This window comes from Misgurnus anguillicaudatus, chromosome 15 (assembly GCF_027580225.2).
Source record: "Misgurnus anguillicaudatus chromosome 15, ASM2758022v2, whole genome shotgun sequence".
In the NCBI taxonomy this organism is placed as follows: Eukaryota; Metazoa; Chordata; class Actinopteri; order Cypriniformes; family Cobitidae; genus Misgurnus; species Misgurnus anguillicaudatus.
This window is the reverse complement of record NC_073351.2, coordinates 6,063,935-6,083,238: the sequence shown is the minus strand read 5'-3', so window position 1 is coordinate 6,083,238 and position 19,304 is coordinate 6,063,935. Positions and strand designations below refer to the sequence as shown.

Sequence of the window (19,304 nt, the reverse complement as noted above, 5' to 3'; positions counted from 1 at the left end):
TAACCCATGAGCTAAAATTTATGTTGCTTACTGAATTTATCTTGGTTGCAAAAAGTGTCAAAATACAAAACACTTAAATGGCTGCCAAAAGATACATTTGCAGTGACTGCCTGCCAAAAGTAGAGCTGAACCCAGAACCCATTAAGATACAAGAAAGCCACACGCATGGTTTTTGTCTCCCTCTAGAGGTCTTATAGTCTCGCTGCAGGTCATGGTGGGTCGTGTTAGGGCATGTTCCAGCCCCTGCGACTGACCAGAATCAACTTTCAGTCTCATTATGCCATGCTTTCACCTAGTCTCAAATACGATTGTAAGTTTGGATGCCTACTACTACTACTAACAACTAGATGACAAGAATCACAAGAGGTCTTTTGCAGACGGTGAGTAAAACTGCTTCTGTTTATTGCTTGATTTGTTGATTTGTGTTGAACTTGTTATAGGCATTTAATGCTTTTATATTCACTTTTGCCTGTACAGTATGTGATTAGCTTTGTTCAAACTAGTAATGGATGATGACAGTATTATTTTATTACCTTTGGTCTTTGCTAGAGTCTGGCAGTGACAAATCCCTGTTAGTCACAAGGGCAACATAAAGTTTTTTTTGAGACACCAGTTCAATTACACAGGATGTTTTCTCTAGAAGAGGATTTTTATGCCAGGTTACTGTATGATAAACTTGTGAATTTTTAAACAAAAAGTTTATTACCATATTTTTGTAACATGTTGGGTAATCAAATGAACACAATAAACCAGACTGGTAAGCATTGCCAGGAAATTTTCTGTAGAAATGTATGTGTTATATCAACCCTGAGAAATAATAACTGGAGTAAAAAATATGTCTAACAAATTCCATATTATTAACAGTTCAGTTAGTCTGACACAGGTTTTGCAAAACAAAACGTACACTTGGATTATTTTTACCATATTAATTGTTCATGCCATTATGATATGACATCCATTTATCATCTGATATTATTTCAAATGTCTTCTACCATTAGAACCATCACAACAGATTTTAATGCAAAATTAATACTTACTACACAACATTAAACAAATAGGTATGAATAGTTGTGTTAAAAAATATCAATATACTAATAAAAGTGAAAAAAGTGCAGAAATGTTATAAATAAAATTTATTTTTTTATTTTAAATATAATGAAAACATGACACATTCAATTTCAAATGAAAGCATTAACAAAATGTATCAAGTTCGTCTTGTTCTTTTAAATTGAAGCAAAGAAAATCAATATATAGCTGTTCAAAAAATAGCAGCGTCAACATTTTTCTCTGTAGACACTTAAAACTGAAGAAATTCTTTAATTACTATTTTATTTAAGCATTGATGTTGATAACAGCTGCCCATCTGTGTGAAATGGAGTCAACCAACTTATGGCACCTAGAAACAGATATTTCAGCCCAGGATAGTTCCTCTCAATTATTAGGTTTTGCGTCAGAAACTGCATTTTTAATGTCACCCCACAAGTTTTAAATGGAAAAACATCCATTTTAGGGGCATTTCCTCTCCGGCATAGAGCAACATAATCTCTTCAACTATTCTGATGTATTCAAACTGATAAATGTTCCCTTGTATACCATAAATAGGCCCAACATTGTAGTATAAAAAACATCCCCATACCATATTTTTTGCCCCACTATGGTTAAATGTCTTTCCAGTGTAATGTGGCTTGAATTCAGTACCCAAGGGTCCCCTGAGGTTCTGTTGATAAACCACAAGACTCCAAAAAGAACTTTTACTCTCATCAGGCATCAAAATGTTACTCCATGTTTCTTTGTGCCAGTTTATGTGTTGTCATTCTGCTCATGACTTTTCCCACAATGCTGCTTAATGGGGGCTTCTTGCAAACAACTTATCAGATGTCTTCTGACTGTCACAGTACTTACAGATAATGTAAGATCACATTTGGTTTTTCTAGAGGTGTTGATGTTGAGCTGATCTGTTTTAACAGAAGTTGCTTGTTTTCTTCCACACTGTAAAAGTAGTTCATGGTGCTTCCTGTTTCAACTTAATTTTCCAACTTGCAATTTCATTTTAACTTAATCATTTTAATTTAAAATCTTAATCTCATAGCCAATCAAAAACAAACAATTTGTCTATAAAAACCTGGCAAAAAGTATATATATTGTGTCATCATGAGAGGTAGGGTATCACCAAAGCGTTGGTTGTTTCACAAATCGAGTCCAGGCCGAGATCAAATCACTGCCCTTACAAAAATTTACTATGGTTTTACTACAGTTAAGACCAAAAAACCATGGTTACTGTAGTAAAACCATGGTTACCACAAAATAACCATGTTTTTTTCAAAAACCATAGTTAAACCATGGTTAGTGTAGTAAAACCATGGTTTTGATGATAGTAATCAATTGACCAAAAAAACATGGTTACTACACTTTTACCACAATAAAACCATGGTTAATTTTCGTAAGGGTGGGTTCTTTTTAATCATCAACTTAAACACCAAAACGATTTTTGACCAAAAAAACTCTTCCAGCTACTCTTTGTGTGCCCTATCAAACAAAAAACAAACAAGACTCTCTGTTCTCAGCGCATTAACAGCTTTTCTCCTTCATTCGCAACAGCTGTCTCCACCATTGAGAAACCTGGTAATTGTAGTCCGGGACCCGGTGGCCATCTTGGTTTGTAGTCCCCATGCTGCAACCAGCTAGATGGCAGATACCTTGCCTCTCACGATGCCACTATATATATATATATATATATATATATATATATATATATATATATATATATATATATATATATATATATATATATTTTTTTTTTTAAAGAAAATCCACTAATTGTAATTCTAGTGCTGTTTTGCTAATGTTCAAAAATTTTTTGTTGGTTGTGTGTGTGAATATTATTATTTGAAACTGTTATTAAAAAAATTCAGAATGTTCTGTAAAATATTGCTGTAGAAAACACTATTATTGGGTTTAGATGTTGATTTTGTTTCATTTAAAGTCCTCATTATGGTGATCAGTGATTGTTTTAGTTGGACTCTTGACTATGTCAGCTTTTTCCCTGGCTGCTTTTTGTTTAAAACACTGACATAGTTATGACTCTGACATAATATTAGTTTGCACCCATTTAAGCCGTCATTACTCCCGCTCACGTTTAAATGACAACTCACCCACAGTCTCCACAGACCACCCCCTCCAAGTAATCAGGACAGAAGTGGTCGAAAGTGGACAAAGGAGACGGATTTAAATACCACATGTAAATTGTTGGCCACGCATAAGACCAGCCTTCTGTTACGTTTGCCCCATGAATGTATTGTCATAGGGTGGTGAAAGAAAAAAAAAAAACATACAATGAAAGGATGCGCAGTAGACATAATCGCCTGCTCATTATCTTAATAGAATTATATTGAAATTTCACAGTTGCGCCAGATGCGACCTTTAATAAAAACGCATAGGCTGGAAAAATACTCACAAAGTGCAACTATTTACTCAACAGTCTGGAGGGCTGTATATGGTATTTTGAGCTAAATCTTCACATGCACTCCACCAAAGATTTATTTGACATAAAAAAAAAATATTTAAATGATTTGGTAAAATCATCTGTTGTATCTGGAAATAGGTTACTCCATATTCTGCACTAACAATAACAAACACCTTAAAGCCATTTTATTATTTTCTTTAAATGCCATCATGTTTCAATTCTACAAACTGAAACAAATATTCAAACTGCAATTCACTATCAGCATTTGCTAGGTCACATTGATTCTCAGTTCAAAATCTCAAAGGCACAGGAAACACTCACTGTCTAATACATAACCAGCAGATGGCAGTGTAGATCCAGTAATAGAAAAACTCCCCCAATAACAGCATCGCCGTTATGTTTTCTCATCCCCAATCCTCATTTCACCTGCCAACCTTTCTTTGTTCATAACAGTTTTTCTTTATTTATTTAACTGATGTAATAAGAGAGTATTATGCATTGTTAGACTGAAACACAACTACACTTACTGTAAAATTGAATGCAAACTAATTTACTGGAAAATCTCACTAATTGACTGTAAACAGATTCATATCTGCTTAATAAGCATTCTTGTTGCTTTCCAGATACAGTATAGCAGGATATCCTAGAGGATTTAACCGTCAGCTCTTCTCAGCTCTGTGTAGATGTGAGAGAAGTGTGCAGCTAAGCTCGAAAAGCACAGTGTGGTTTATGAGAGCGAGGGGCCTTCTGAGGGAATAGAGGAACAGACCATCTCAAATTTCATCTACCCTTCTTTCAGCAGCACCACACACTGTCTCTGGTGAAAATGTAAATATATGTGAAACATGGTCAGAACTAGTGATGGACTGCATTCCCTCAAGCTTTAGAAATCGTTTGTTTTGGGTTTGTCTTAAAACGGCCAAGCCATGTGAATTTAGCAACAAGGTAAAAGTGTGTGTTTCATTTCAGCTTAGCCTTGACTGATTGGTTAGATTTGACACTTGCAATAGTTCTTCTATTATTGGTAGAAAGTATTGTAAGATGTTTGCATTAAGATAAAGAGTTTAAATCCGTTAACATTAAAGGTGCTGTAGAATGTAAAATTGTATTCATCTAGGCACGGATGAATAATAAGAGTTCTGTACATGGTAATTACTCAAACACGATTGTTTCCTTCTTCTTACGTAAACCTTGTGCATGCAAAAGACCGCTGGAAAACAGGCCAATCTCAACATAACTTTAAATTATGACGTTACAGTCGAGATGTTCGCCCCAACATTAAATTATATTAATTACAAAGTTGTTACAATGCTAAAAACAAAGTTGTAATTGCTTAGTTAGCACTATATGCTAGGTAATGCTACTTGCTAGCGTTAAAGGAATAGTCTACTCATTTTCAATATTAAAATATTTTATTACCTTAACTAAGAAGAGTTGATACATCCCTCCATCATCTTAGTGCGTGCACGTAAGCGCTGGAGCGCGCTTGCAACACTTCGACAGCACTTAGCCTAGCCCCATTCACTCCACGGCACCAAACAGAGACAAAGTCAGAAGTGACCAAACACACCAACGTTTTTCCTATTTAAGACGAGTAGTTATACAAAAAGTTTGGTGGTACAAAATAAAACGTAGCGCTTTTCTAAGCGGATTTAAAAGAGGAACTATATTGTATGGCGTAATAGCACTTCATAATGGGAGAGGGAGAGTGTTACTGCGCCGAGTCGAAGTACGACCCTTTCAGACCCTTTGCTTCCTGCAGCTGTTTGCATCTCGTGGTAAAGCAGTGAAGTTACAGATGTTCATTTGGGTTTTTGCTCTTTGCTGATCCAGACAGTTTTTGCTGTTGTTGTTATAAACATGTATTTCGTTTTGTGGCTCCTGTGCAGTTTGTCAATTCAGCAGAAAAGTTTGCTGTTCTCCCTGTTTACAGACGGGAGGTGAGCGCACGTGAACGCGCCGATGACGTATGTGTCTACGTGAACAGGCTACGCGGTGGCATTCAAATTATGCTTACGGATGAGGGACAAAAAAGGCAACGTCTGTTCGGACCAAGATCTATGATTGGTTGAACATTTTTTGGTCCTACACCTTTCACAGATGACATAAATTTCTACAAATACATTTAAACAACTTAACATAGTGATTGCTATCAGGATGTGAGGAGACTTTTAACCAGCATAACTAAAATGTTTCTGGATCAAATAAGATACCCTGCCCTTAAGTAAAAAGGTGTACTTTTTGCCCCAGTGACAGCTTTTGTACCTTTCTTTCTGAGAATGTGCAATAAAAACGTTTATCTGAACCAAATATGTGAGAATGAACATAAAAGTACAACAATGCACCAGTGACATTGTCATTTGAGCTTGTGTAGCTGCTCTGCGTTTGCTGACCCGGGGCGAACTCCAAACGGTAGTTTTGAACTGCACTCTATATACTATGTTGGTTACTTGGAAAGTAATTTTGTCTTGTGCATTTCTATGCCTGTCCCTCTCATGTGTCTCCATTTATTATTAAAACTGAGGTAATGTATTTAAATTGTTACTTAGTACTTAAACTAGATTACCATTAGTTTGAGTATAGTTAGTACACATGCTGAAATTTAATGAGTAAAAACTTTATATTTGTTATATTGAGCAAAAGTCACAAAATATGATAACCATTATGCATCGCTCCTGTTAGGTATCGATTTGTAGAAATGACAAAGTTTAGTGGACCTTCTGCCTCAAGTCTTTTCATTTTGTTTACGCTGTTTTACCAGCTGATGTCCTCAGCGTGCAGGATTTCGATTACAATAAATCAAACAATGAATCACAAAACAATGAAGCATCTGCGTCGAGGTTTTGAACAGTAACGTTTTTCCCATCACTTATTAGAGCTGCATGATTTTAAAGAAAAGCCTGAAGGTAGACGAGTGTTTGCATACAGTGGATGTCCCATGTATGTGTGTATGTGTGACACAGAGGGAGTTTGTGTGTGTTTGCATGGGAACGGGGTGTAATGAGCGTTCAACCTGAGCAAGACAGAAAGAGATGCAGTCATTATCTCGACACAGGGAGTCCCGTCCTTTCACACCTACATGCACTTTATACAGCCACCTGCATCTCACATTCAGACTCCTCTCTATTATTCTCTGAGAGGATAAGAAGTGGGAAGGACCACAGGAGGCCTATTAAAAAAATACTTGCTCTGTAATTACAAGACAAGACCAACACTGCCGCCCGATCTCTGACTGACTTCATTTTATTGTTTTAAATGTGAAGTCTTTAAACGGAAAACACTGTGCATACATGTATATCATTTTAGCTTTGCATTTAATCAAGATTTGCTAGATGCCATTTAAAGGTGCTGTAGAATGTAAAACTGTATTTATCAAAGCATAGATGAATAATAAGAGTTCTGTACATGGTAAAAGTTTAGTTACGTTTTGCAGGTCAATACTGAAATCTAAAGTTTCAAAATCTAATGATAAGATTTGGAGCATAAAATATTGATTTCAATCTTTGTCATGACCTTACTCACTCAATATTAAAGATATCAAGGTTATTTTCCATAGAATGTTTTTTATATTATGTAGAATGCTTTTATTTAGTACATCACAAAAAATGGCTTTAGCTGGGTTTTCAGATCCCATCTGAGACTAAATTCTTGTAAAGCTTAAATGTGTTCGGTTCTTTTTAAAACAGTGTTACTCATTACGCAGCTCAGCAAGCTTTAATTTGTGGCTCGCATGACAGTAAATAATAGGGTGATATGATCATGCAGACATGAGCTTTTTCTGTCTTTTCTGCTCCGGACGCTAACTTTTTAGAAAACCATACGCATTATATCAAGACGTATGTCGATAAGCGTGTTTAATCGTATGCACCACTTGCACAGAGCGATTGTCATATGACATCAAAGTACCGTGATATCAGACTGCTTGTTATGCTTTCGAATTGCTCTCGTGGCACAGTAAAGTCACTCGCCAATCGTTCTGTGCAGCGCCGCATAAAATTAAGAGAAAGATGGTCCCCTAATGGTTCGGAGGACACTTCATACGCATAATATCCAGGGTTCCCACGGGTCCTTGAAAGTTTGTGAATCTGGGGGAAACATTTCAAGGCCCTGGGAAGTTTTTGGAAATATATATACATAGATACAGGTCATTAAAAGTGCTTGAATCTATTTTATGCAAGAAGTTTTCTGGAAAAAAATCCATATAATTCCCTGTATAGTGTAGGATAATATCATAAAATGTCTAGAGTTTTTAAGCACACATCAAACTGTTCACTTTAAATGCTTATATATCTTCTGTATGCGAATGTTGATTTATACCAAAATGCTTTTTTGCATAGTTGTGTTTGACACATGAAAACGTCTCGGGTTACGTATGTAACTGTTGTTCCCTGAGAAGGGAACGAGACGCTGCGTCTCCCTTGCCATACTTTCTGCGTCCCTGTAACGCCGTCTTTGGCAATTTTTCAGATAGCGATATACTTCCTGACTCCTGCGTCACCATGTCTTTGTCGTTAAGCCTCACCATTGGTTGAATTTGATTTACACATTCAGACACACTTACCCCTGGAGGCGTCCCTAAAGTGTCACCGCAGTGACGCAGCGTGAGTTCCCTCGAAAGGGAACTGTAACAACAATGTATCTTAAAAGGTAACACGATGTAACCTTCCTGTCAATGAAATGTGTCCCCACATTTAGTCCTTGAATTTGAGGGTATTGGACCTGGAAAGTCCTTGAAATGTCCTTGAATTGGAAGTTAACTAAGGTGTGGGAACCCTGAAAATAAGAATGCTTAGCATAATCCTGTTTTTGTCATTAAGGGAAATCGTCTTGTCTTAGTTACAAATTTGACTGGTAAATGATAAATAATGATGCGCCCTTGAATTTATTGCATTGCATCAGTTTGATAGATTGAGAAGCAGACATGATATTTATGACTGAATGTAACTTTTGATACTTTGCGGTAGAAGCGGCTCTCCTTTTGACTCTGACCTATCAATATGGCTCTCATGAAAAAATAGTGAAGACCACTGTCTTAAAACATCAGTCATGTTGAGATGTTTTGTGCTTTTTAGTTAAAGGTGAGCATATAACACTGCTCTGGTCGAAGTAAGGATCTGAGTAGGGCTTAGAGTCTGGTCTGGTAAAAATCTGGTCCACTTTTTAGCTTATCCAACCCAAGAACTGCCTACTTAAACGGAAAACTTGTAAACCATATAACCACTGTTTATTTTTTGAGATGTGATGTTTAGGAGGACTGTCCTGACAAATGTTATCTTATCCTGTACTGCTCGTATTAGAAGCCAAACCCAGACTAGAGCTTGTGAATTTTGAAAGATGTTGCCAAGCTTGCGATTTTGACCATTACGTCGGATTGTATTATATGTGTTAATAAAGCAATAAGGTCATTTGAGGTTGTGCTGTATCGTGGAATAAGTCACACTGAAGGGTGTTTTTAGGCACGATGCAAAGCCTTGTATAGCTTATTGCTTTAATAAAATGTAACCACTTTAAGTGTCATGAAGTAAAATCACTAAAAGTCTTCCTTCCGTTGGAAAAATATAGTCCCTGTCTGACTGTGAATGCTTCACATTTGTTTACATTTCCAAAGGTGCTGTGCAGTAATACACAGAATCATAAATAAATTACAGCTATTGACCAATCAGAATCAAGGGCTGGAGCTAATCATTAAAGCATCAATTTTAAAGTATGAAAAAGTCACTTTGCCTACTATATTTATATACTATGATTTTGTGACACCTTAACTCTAATCTTGCATATACTGTTTAGGAGGGATAGTGTGCCAACTGGGCCACGGCAGATATCCGGTGAAGTGTAATGACGTGACAGACTATTGGAAGGATGTTTGCGTAATTGGAGGATGTTTCTGTCAGTATTGTTCATCTTAAATGCCTCCTGAGCTTCCATTACAAACACAAACTTACTTTTAACATCCCCTAACCGCAGGAAGGGGGGCTGAAACTATCAATGTGTCTGTGTTTGGAGAGGAGACTGAATGTTTTTGTATTTCTAAGTGTGTGTGTGCTTGTCTACAGGAGTTTCTTTTGTCTTTCCGAGTGTATTTAGCAGACACGCAGCGGGTCTATCAGCATATGAACGGTACGGCGGCGGAAGGTTACGCAGAACAGAAGAGACGCAGGCCACGAAACCACAGAGCGCACACGCTAAACAGATTCGCATGAATGCATACACACATATGCTCACGAATGCAAGCGCTCATACGTTTACGAGTGTTTACCTTGGACATCAGCCCGACTCACCAGTGCTGTTATTAGAAACACATTCACTCAGCCTTCACATTCATGACTTGATCCCGGTGCACACCTCTTTTGTGTGCGTGCTTTCAGCAGACACATGTTAGACACGCACTCTTTCAGAAGTCTTAGACTACAGTATTCTGTCAGTGAGCTGTCAGTTATCAGTAGCTGATGAGTGAAATGTGAGCAGGTGGTAGGACTCGCGTGATAAGATGCATATTCACTGATGTGTGATGAGATTTTAACTACTGTAGTGGTTGAAAGCAGTGAAGCCAAAAGCACACTTCACTTGAGCTCACAAAAGAAACATACTATATTCCCCAAAGGTAGGGACACACCAAACAATGAAGTAGCGCTGACTGTTTCACATATTTTAAGTGGTGCCAATTCGTATAGACCACATTCGTACATTTTTAAGTCCACATTCGTTGAGGTTAGGTGTGGGATGTTGTTATTGTTTTTTTATGATGATCCTAGATTTTTTTATAGACTCACTTCGTACGAATTCTTACAAATTTGCCACCCCATAACATACGTACGAATTCTCGTGAGATTAGGCTTGCTCACATTGGCAGCAGGTTGGCTGCGTCTGGGTCTGAGTCCAAATTTGCCCTGGCACACCAAGCAGACACGTCATCCCTATATATATATATATATATATATATATATATATATATATATATATATATTAGGGCTGTCAATAGATTAAAATATTTAATCGCGATTAATCGCATGATTTTATGAGTTAATTGCAAATTAATCGCATATTTTTATCTGTTCTAAATTTACATTTGTGACCTGTGCTGGCAAATTGAGTTGGGATGAGCAAATGTTCAAAAATGTGTCATTTATATTTTAACATTCTCTATTAAAAAACTTCTAAACAATTGGAACAATTTGACAAAGCATGACAGAACTATACCTGTTAACGCAGAGCAAAAACAATATTAATATATGGTACATATATGTTTTTCTTTTATTGATTCATTTTGACATTGAGACAGACCACTTTAAGATACTGTAGGATAATGCAAGGGTTTAATATAATGACACAACAGATACTTTTCCTTAACAGTTAACCAAACATTCACTTCAGATATAACAGATTATAGGTCATACCTGCGTGAATTCTTGTCAAAACAGATATTTTTAAACCTGTAATTTTGTGTTAGATGTATAGATGTATATATATCAGGGTCACGCACTCGCGCGTTTGTGTGCAGGCGCATCAGACGTCTGCGTCAGACATCGCTTTTGAGTCTTGTCACTCTTAATAACTCTTTTAACATCAATCAGGTCCCGAACTTTATCTCTCTTAATAATTATTTTAACATCAAGAAAGTCCTGCAGTCTATTTTCTATCGTTTCTGAATGCTTTAAAAACTAAACTAAAAAGTGAAAGAAGACGCATCTTTGCTTTACATAGATTTGGGACGGTACCCCTCACAAAAAAACGTGCAGATAAAGAAAACTGCACGTGCAGAAAACGTGCATTTTAGATGTTTAATGACCATTTAGAGCATTGGATTCGCTAGACGAGAGCTTAATGTTCTTATTTTTATGAAAAGCCCAGAGTCATCTAGACAGTGCGGGTCACATGCTGCGTCTCAATTCATCCAGCTGTGGGTCAAACAGAAATTGCGTGTTGCGTTAATCGCGCGTTAATAAAATTAGTGCAGTTAAAATGAATTTGCGTTAACGCGTTATTAACGCGTTTATTTTGACAGCCCTAATATATATATATTTTATTTGTGATTAAAGGTGCTCTAAGCGAATTCACGCGTTTTAGACCATAAAACATTTTTTGTTACATACAGCAAACATCTCCTCACTATCTGCTTGCTGCCTGTCCGCTGATCAAACTGTAAAAAAACGCGATCTCTGTAGACAGCCTAGGCTCCACAAACTGCAATAAAAACAAAGTGGCCAAACCTACCACCAGAAACGATAACAAAGTGTTCCAGCCAATAAACGACAAGAAGGATTTGGGGGTGGGGATTGGGTGCATTCATGAAAGCACGGAAGGAAGGGGGAGGAGTTAGCTACGCTCCGTTTGTTTGAAAACAGTTCAAACATCAACAAAAAGTAACGTCACACAGATTCGCTTAGAGTGCCTTTAATTGCATACAAAATAAAAGTTTGTGTTTGCATAATATATTTGTGTGTGTATTGTGTGTAATCATTATGTATATATTAAAATATATAAAATACATTTATAAATGTAAGAATTTTTTTTTCTTAAAATGTTTATAAAAATATTAATCTCTAAATCTCTCTCTCTCTCTCTCTCTCTCTCTCTCTCTCTCTCTCTCTCTCTCTCTCTATATATATATATATATATATATATATATATATATATATATATATATATATATATATATATATATATGAAGAGTTTGGTTCCAAAACGCAATAAATCCATTTTGACAAATTTCGGTCAAAACTTGTTTTCTATACCAAGAAAGTGACAAGATGAAAACCACTATTTTCTGTTACAAACTTTCGCATAGCATCTTTCGGTTATAAAAACATAAAAAATTCAAATCCATAACTTGATTTTCAAAGATTTATTATAAAAACGAATTATTTTTTCCACAAAATGCAATAAATCCATGACAGTTTTTTTTATTTCAAAATTCTATAAATCTATTAAATCAATGTATAAATGTGCATTCATCTTTACCACTTTATATTTATTTAGTTGACTAGTGGTATACAATGATTAAAAAAAACATTAATGGCATTAACCAAAACACTTACTTTGTTATATTAAGAACACTGTCATTGCAGCATACTTGACGTTGTCTCTTTACATTTTCACAGTGATCAGCTGTAAAATGTTTTGGTCCTGCTCGATTTTCGTTGACTTTGAGTAAAATAATGTAAAGTTTTTCATAAGATCCCCTGGGGTCAATGTTTTAGCATGAGAAACTTGATGCTGTCGGGAGAACAAGCACCCGTCTCCCGAGTGCATCTTGCAGAAATTATTAGATGTTGATAGCTTACATTTTTTTCCCGTCACAGAAACCATCACAGGTTTATCAATGCAATTAAAGTATTATTTTGTTTTGTTTGTTGATCACGAAGTACAAAGTAGATGAGGAAAACTAGGATTCCGTGTACTCAACGCGCCGCGCCATTGATTGTTTACATTGCGTGACTGGTGGGCTGTAATTTCAGGAATGGATTTATTGCGTTCTGTAAAAAAGGAGGAGTGACGTTTATCGCGTTTTGGGGAAAAAGGGAGAAAAGATGACAGAATAACACGGCGGATATTGGATTTTGCGTAAAATTAAGAATTTACTTTTAACTACTGACCTGATATAATACTGATTTTGGCAGTAACTAACTTTTAAAAAAAATTAGATTAATCACATTTAATCTTTAGACAGCCCTAATGTGTTTACTGTAAATTTTTTTGTAGAAATTGCAGTATTACTGGCAGCTGTAAACATTAACAAGTCTTTATTTTAACAGAATAAAAATATAATAACAGCTTCATGCAAAGCATTCTGGGAACCAAAATTTGAAAGAAATAAACAGAAAAAGGTTGAAGAGGATTTCTGGTTCAGAGAATGCTTTGCATGAGGCGGTTATTGTATAGTTTTATTCTGTAAAGATAAAGACTTGTTAATGTTTAATGTTCATTTAACTTTGAACTGTTACCAGTAAAAAATCAGAAAGAGCTTTATTGCCAAGTATGTTTGCACATATAAGGAATTTGGTTTAGTGTCACAGCTTCCAATAGACAGAGACAACAACGACCCACAGATAAATAAAAATAAGAATAATAAAACAAGGTATAAATAAAATACACATATTATATACATATAACGTGTGTATATGTATATAATATATACACTTAAAATATACACTTCTTTATTTATTTAGTAAAGAAACTATTCTGGATAATTACAAATGAATGGATTAATTAAAAGATTATTTAATTCTGTCTGAACCTCTTTTCTTTACCCTCATTGTCATTTCAAACGAGTGGGGCTTTCTTTCATGTGTGGAAAATAAGGAAGAAAGTTGCAATGGATGGAGACTTTTTTTGAAATGTTGTGCAACATGTGTTTTGCTGTTTTTTTAATGTGATCAGCTACTGGTGGCCACAGCGACTTTCACTCAGAAGTTTCTGGTTTTGTGAGCATGTGTGTCTGTGTGTTTTGAAGCTCGTGCCAAAAGGATTTCATCTCTCCGGACTAAAGACAGGGCAGCTCATATTAGGCTTTTATATTCTGAGACAATAGTGGCCTTTGTGCAGACAGAGAATGGCCTGCATTATACTGTTGTATGAGGTGTATTGTGTGTGTACGTATGTGTGTGTTGTGTTTGTGGGTGTGTATGTCTTTTGTGGCTTAGGAAATGGATACATTGGTCTGAATTGCCTTTCAGACACACAAAACTGCATGTACTGAAACACAAAGACTTGTATCCTGCTGTTTGAAAGATTTAACTTATGACTCGATGGCTGGTGAACCCTCCCTCCCTAATACCATAGTGACAACAATCAGACGTACTGGCAATAAGTCAAAGACAGCAGGAAACAACAAAAACTATGAGCTATGGACATCTTTCTTCATGTCTTTGTGTTTCTGCCTCTCTCGCTTGCTGTTTCTCTCTGTCTGTTTTCTCAATGCATTTCCAGTCTGCTGAGCTGAAGGTTACAGATCTCCTCTGTGATCAAAGCATCGACTATTCAAACGTCTGACCCGCTGCTCACAGCTAACCAGAGCACTCGACGGTCCTTTTACATCTCCTGCTCATTTTCTGTCTCTGTTATTCTGGCTGTCTCACACTCGCTCGTTTTATATTTACACATCTGATGGGAAGAACTTTATACTGGGCATCAAGTGGACCTGCAGTTTAGACAAGTATTAACCCTATAAAACACATGCCAGCTCTATAGCATGTGCAGAGATGATGATACACTATTGTTGTCTTCTGATTTGTTGTCTGTTAGATGGCTTATTGGTGATATTCTCAAATGAGATTTCCCTGTGTGCATCTTAAGTCATTTTTCCACTGTTTCCTATTGTCTAAAGAAGTGGATTTTTTAGAAGTGCAGTTTTTTTGCCACAAAAGATTTGCAAGACAGCAAAAGACTGTCGAATTTGTTAAATAACAATGAAATGAATAAAGTCATGTGTGTCAGGTGTGGGGAAGACAGTTGCAGATAGCTCTTAAATGAAAGACTTTATTTAATACCAAAAAACATCCTCGAGGGGGCAAACAACGACAATAATCCAAATTATAAACATAACAGGGCAGGGCAAGACAAGATACACAATGATCCAGCACAAGACAGCAAACATGAGGGCATTAAATACGAGAGGAACTAAACAAGGTAATGAGGGCCAACCTGGTCTCACTGTTAATACAAAGTAATTAAACGTAACTTTTAAAAACACAAAACATATTTTTTGTATGTTTAAATAGACGCTGAAGCGTACAATGTAGACGTATGTACAACATTTAATCAAAGCATTGTTACGTTTTAACCGCTACAAAAAGTAAAACATATACAAATATTTTATACCATAAAGATTGATTTTTATTTTTTTTTAAAACGTAAAAAAATATGTCATGTATTCTTTTTATATTATGCAATGTAATGGACAGAAATATGTAGGAAAATTGTAGTAACAATATAACATTTTAAAGATACTTTAAGCCGCTAATAAATTCCTACCCAAAAACAGTTTATTAAAATCATGTACTGTTGGAAATAAAATGCATAACAGACAGACAAGTGTTATCACAATAATTAATTTAAATTACGAAATTTCCAGAGCAGTACCAAAAATAGTAAAAATGCCGATGTGCTGCAGTCGCGGTCCTATCTGGAGTTTATGAAGTACCGAGAAATATTCAAGTTATTCATCTACGATAACATTAATCCAGCTTCTCTCTGTCAAGGTGCGCATTTAAAATTTCAAAAGTACATCGACTTAAAGATGGCAATGTCACAAATCTGTGATACCATGCAAGAGCCAATGAGCTTTCGATAGCACTGCCGTAAAGCAATGTGTTGTAAAGCTTCTAGAACTGGGATAAAGATTGCTGGATAAAGAGCTGAATTTGTATCTGTTCCTCACAATTGTATGAATTTTAAAGATGTGGATTACGGCGAATAAATAAAATGAACATTTTTTGTGAATTTATGTTGTGTTTTGGTGTAATTATTGTTGCATAGGTGAAAACGCCTTTTGTTTGTCACGGCAAGCAAACTAAATATTGCAAAATTATTAAATGATTACAGAAATGTCATTCATTTTAAGGTTTTAAAGTGTAGTCTTGTTTAATATTATGTAATTCTCTGAACTCATTAACATTTTATTAATGAGTAAAATGTCTTAAAGGTCCCATTCTTCCTGTGTTTTTAAAGCTATGATTAGCAGCTTAGCTTAGCAGAGCCGTTTGAGCTTAGCTAGTGACTGATGTATGTGGGCGGAGTTTAGTCAAAAACTGTTTTATTGATGTCATTCAAATGAGAAATAGAGGACTGTAGTCCAAACCGGCCGTTTGCTGTAGGCTTTGAAAGGGGAATTATATTAAAGAAAATATATAGCCTGGCAGTGAACTTTGTGCTTTATAATTGTGCAGGTATTATTTATGCTATTATAGTAACATTAAACACTAACTATAGTTTGAAAAATCGAATCAGGAAGAACTTGAATTTTAATAAATAAGTCAATACGACTGAAAACATGTCATTAATATGATTAAGACACGCCAATGCCAGCAGTTTTAATATTTATGAATAAATACGAATCTGTATGTGTGTAAAACTGTTAATACGTAAATAATCAATCTATTAGTCCTGTCAATACATCGATATTACATGTTTCAGTTGGCATGACAATGTAAGTAAATGTATGTGCGGTATAACCAAACTTTACGTAAAAATACACTTGTATTCTTATGAGATCATGTTGTGAGGGCAGGAAGGTGGAGGGCATGAACTAATAATTGTATAATTAACAAGGAAAAAAGGGGGTGGGGTCAAAACTCAAGACAGGAGAGCACATGGCACACAAACACAGGCCATGTGCTTCCCCACAAAAACACAATAGAGCAAATAGGGCTGCCATGATCATTTAAAATGAAAAAAAAAAAAAAACATAAAGGACTGACAGGACCATGACAAATAACCTTTTCATTACAAGTAAAGTGAAATTACTGAACCTAAACATAAGAGCATAATAAAAATGCTCATTTATAAGAAAACATAGTTGCACTTAAAGGCTCCTTATAGTTATGCGCAAGTCCTACGGCGTAGCCTTGACGGCTGTGTGTCAGGTTTCATAAATATGTATGCAATTACACATGCAGACTGCTAGTAGGCAGTGTAACCACAGTGGCAAAGCCTAAGAAGAAGCAGCTTGGCCCACAAACGAAAAAGAGTGAACAGCTTGTGTTTGATTTAAAGGGGGGGTTTAATGGTATTTCAAGCATTCTGACTTATTAACACAGTTATAGAGTTGTTTCCTCATGCTAAACGTAGGCAAAGTGTCAAAAATGCAGTTGGGCGTGTTTCAGAGTATTTCTGTGCCGAATGCACTTCGCCAGGGTTCGTACAAGTTTCTGCTAATTTTTTTCGATTACGGTTCTAACTGACGTTTCAGGGGTTTTCGATACGTATCACTTCTTTATATGGGCTTCCGCCGGAAAACTTCCCCCGGAAAACCCCGCCCAGCCGTCAGTCAGCGGGAGACGCTAGAGCTTGCTAACAGCTTATCACGCCACTCAGCTTTGTTTAATTTCAAAAGTTAACAATGGCACAACAAGAAGTGTGTTTTTGGATGTAAGGAGAAGACATCCAGCCTTATGGAAACAATGGATATAGTTTATTATCCGGATTAGCAGCAGAGTTTTGCGTGTGTGTTTGATGCGGTGGATTTTCAGAACCGGGTCATGACAAGTTACACGTGGTAAGTAAGACTTCTGTCTTATGTTGGAAATAGGCGCGTGTATATTATATAAATGACACGAACATGTAGTGAATCATAAGTTAAAACAATGTTGTATAGTGTTGCATGACTCGTACTCGCTCCTCCCGTGTTATAACTCCTCCTTCTTCATTTTTTCGTACGTTATCGGAAAGATTCGGTAAAGCTAATCTTTCTTTTATAAATCTGATTAAACTAAAGACTCTTCAGAGATATAAAGGATGTCATACTACTCTATAGGTACTCCAGATTGATATCAGAAATGCAGAAACAGCGTGTGTTACGTGAGCTTTAAGAAGACCAGCAGTGATGAAGGTAAATAGACAGTGACTTTTGTTGCAGTTTGATTTAATTTGCTCCTCAACTTGGCCCATCTTTGTTTTCAACGTCACAAACGGAAATACCTATGAAGAAATGCGCCAGATATTTTTCCTGACGGGAGGGGTTCTACTGGACCAATTACAGCGTGTGCGGTCTGCATAGAACAGACACGCTGTTAAATTGTTTGCAAGGTGCGCCTTTGGATAACCTACAACGTAGCTACGGCCAGGATCATACGCATGACTATAACATGCACTTCAGAGGGTTTCGCATCTGTTTTATCATTATATTTAATACATTTATTAAAAGATAATGAAAACTTTTATACTTTCTGATAGTAGCATGCAGATGTGAATCTCTTATGCTGAGTTTACACCAACTGCGTTTCAGGCATCAAAATCGTGTCTACGTGCCTAGTTTGCCGCTTGAACACTTTGAATGCATTCGCGTGTGTAGAGCGTGTGTGTAGAGTAGAGTACACGCGCGGAAAAAGCAAGCATTTGACACGTGTCAAATCCGCTTATTGTGGGAGGGACAAGTGCTATGTGGTTGTCTGTTGCAAGATGACTGATGTTGATTGTGTATTTATCGAGAGAGTTACCGGTTTGTATTTGGTAACCTTACTATAAAGGGAAAATAAACGGCGTGGGTCGATAAACGTCACGTGACTCAAAAGTAAAATGTGTATTACAACTTATCAGGTTGCTCGATGTCCTCACTGACGCTCTTCCAAGCGAGGTCCTTTTTATTCCTGTCTCTATAGAAATAAGAACTTGTGTCGTATAGCTCCGGGTGACTGATCACGGACAATATCAAGTGTTCCTTCAGGTTAAATGAGTGACTCTGGGCAGGCCTGCCTCCACAGCAGCAAGCAGGCTCCTGATTGGTTAACGCGGCGTGAAAATCCGCCAAAGTTAAAATTTTTCAACTCGGGCGTCAGACGGCAATTCGCGTTAAGCACAAAATGCACAAAAAGCACCATTCGCGCGTACCGCGTACAACGCTCAATTCGCACGAGCTAGATGAGGCGGAAACGCGTCTTCACATTGACTTAACATTGAAATCACTCGCGCTTCACGCCCCTACCGCGGTTGGTGTACACGCAGCATTATAAAAGTACATTTTGATTTTGTGTTAACTTTTACAACAAATTGCAATTAGACTAAAATCATGAATTAGTTTTAGACTGCAGATGGTCAATCTATTTATGATTGTTTATCTGTTTATCCAAGCATATCTTTATTTATTCTCTAAACAACTCGGATAATCATTTAATACTTTATAAATATT

The 19,304-nt window shown here is 36.4% G+C and overlaps 1 long non-coding RNA gene across 1 annotated transcript in view; it reads left to right on the top strand.

Moving 5' to 3' along the window:
• The first annotated feature begins 219 nt into the window (after nucleotides 1-219).
• The window catches only part of LOC141349677 (uncharacterized), a 99,900-nt gene continuing 80,815 nt past the window's right edge, over nucleotides 220-19,304 (top strand). Inside the window, exon 1 of the long non-coding RNA XR_012357627.1 lies at nucleotides 220-380. This is a non-coding gene — a long non-coding RNA (uncharacterized lncRNA). The remainder of the gene's footprint in view (nucleotides 381-19,304) is intronic.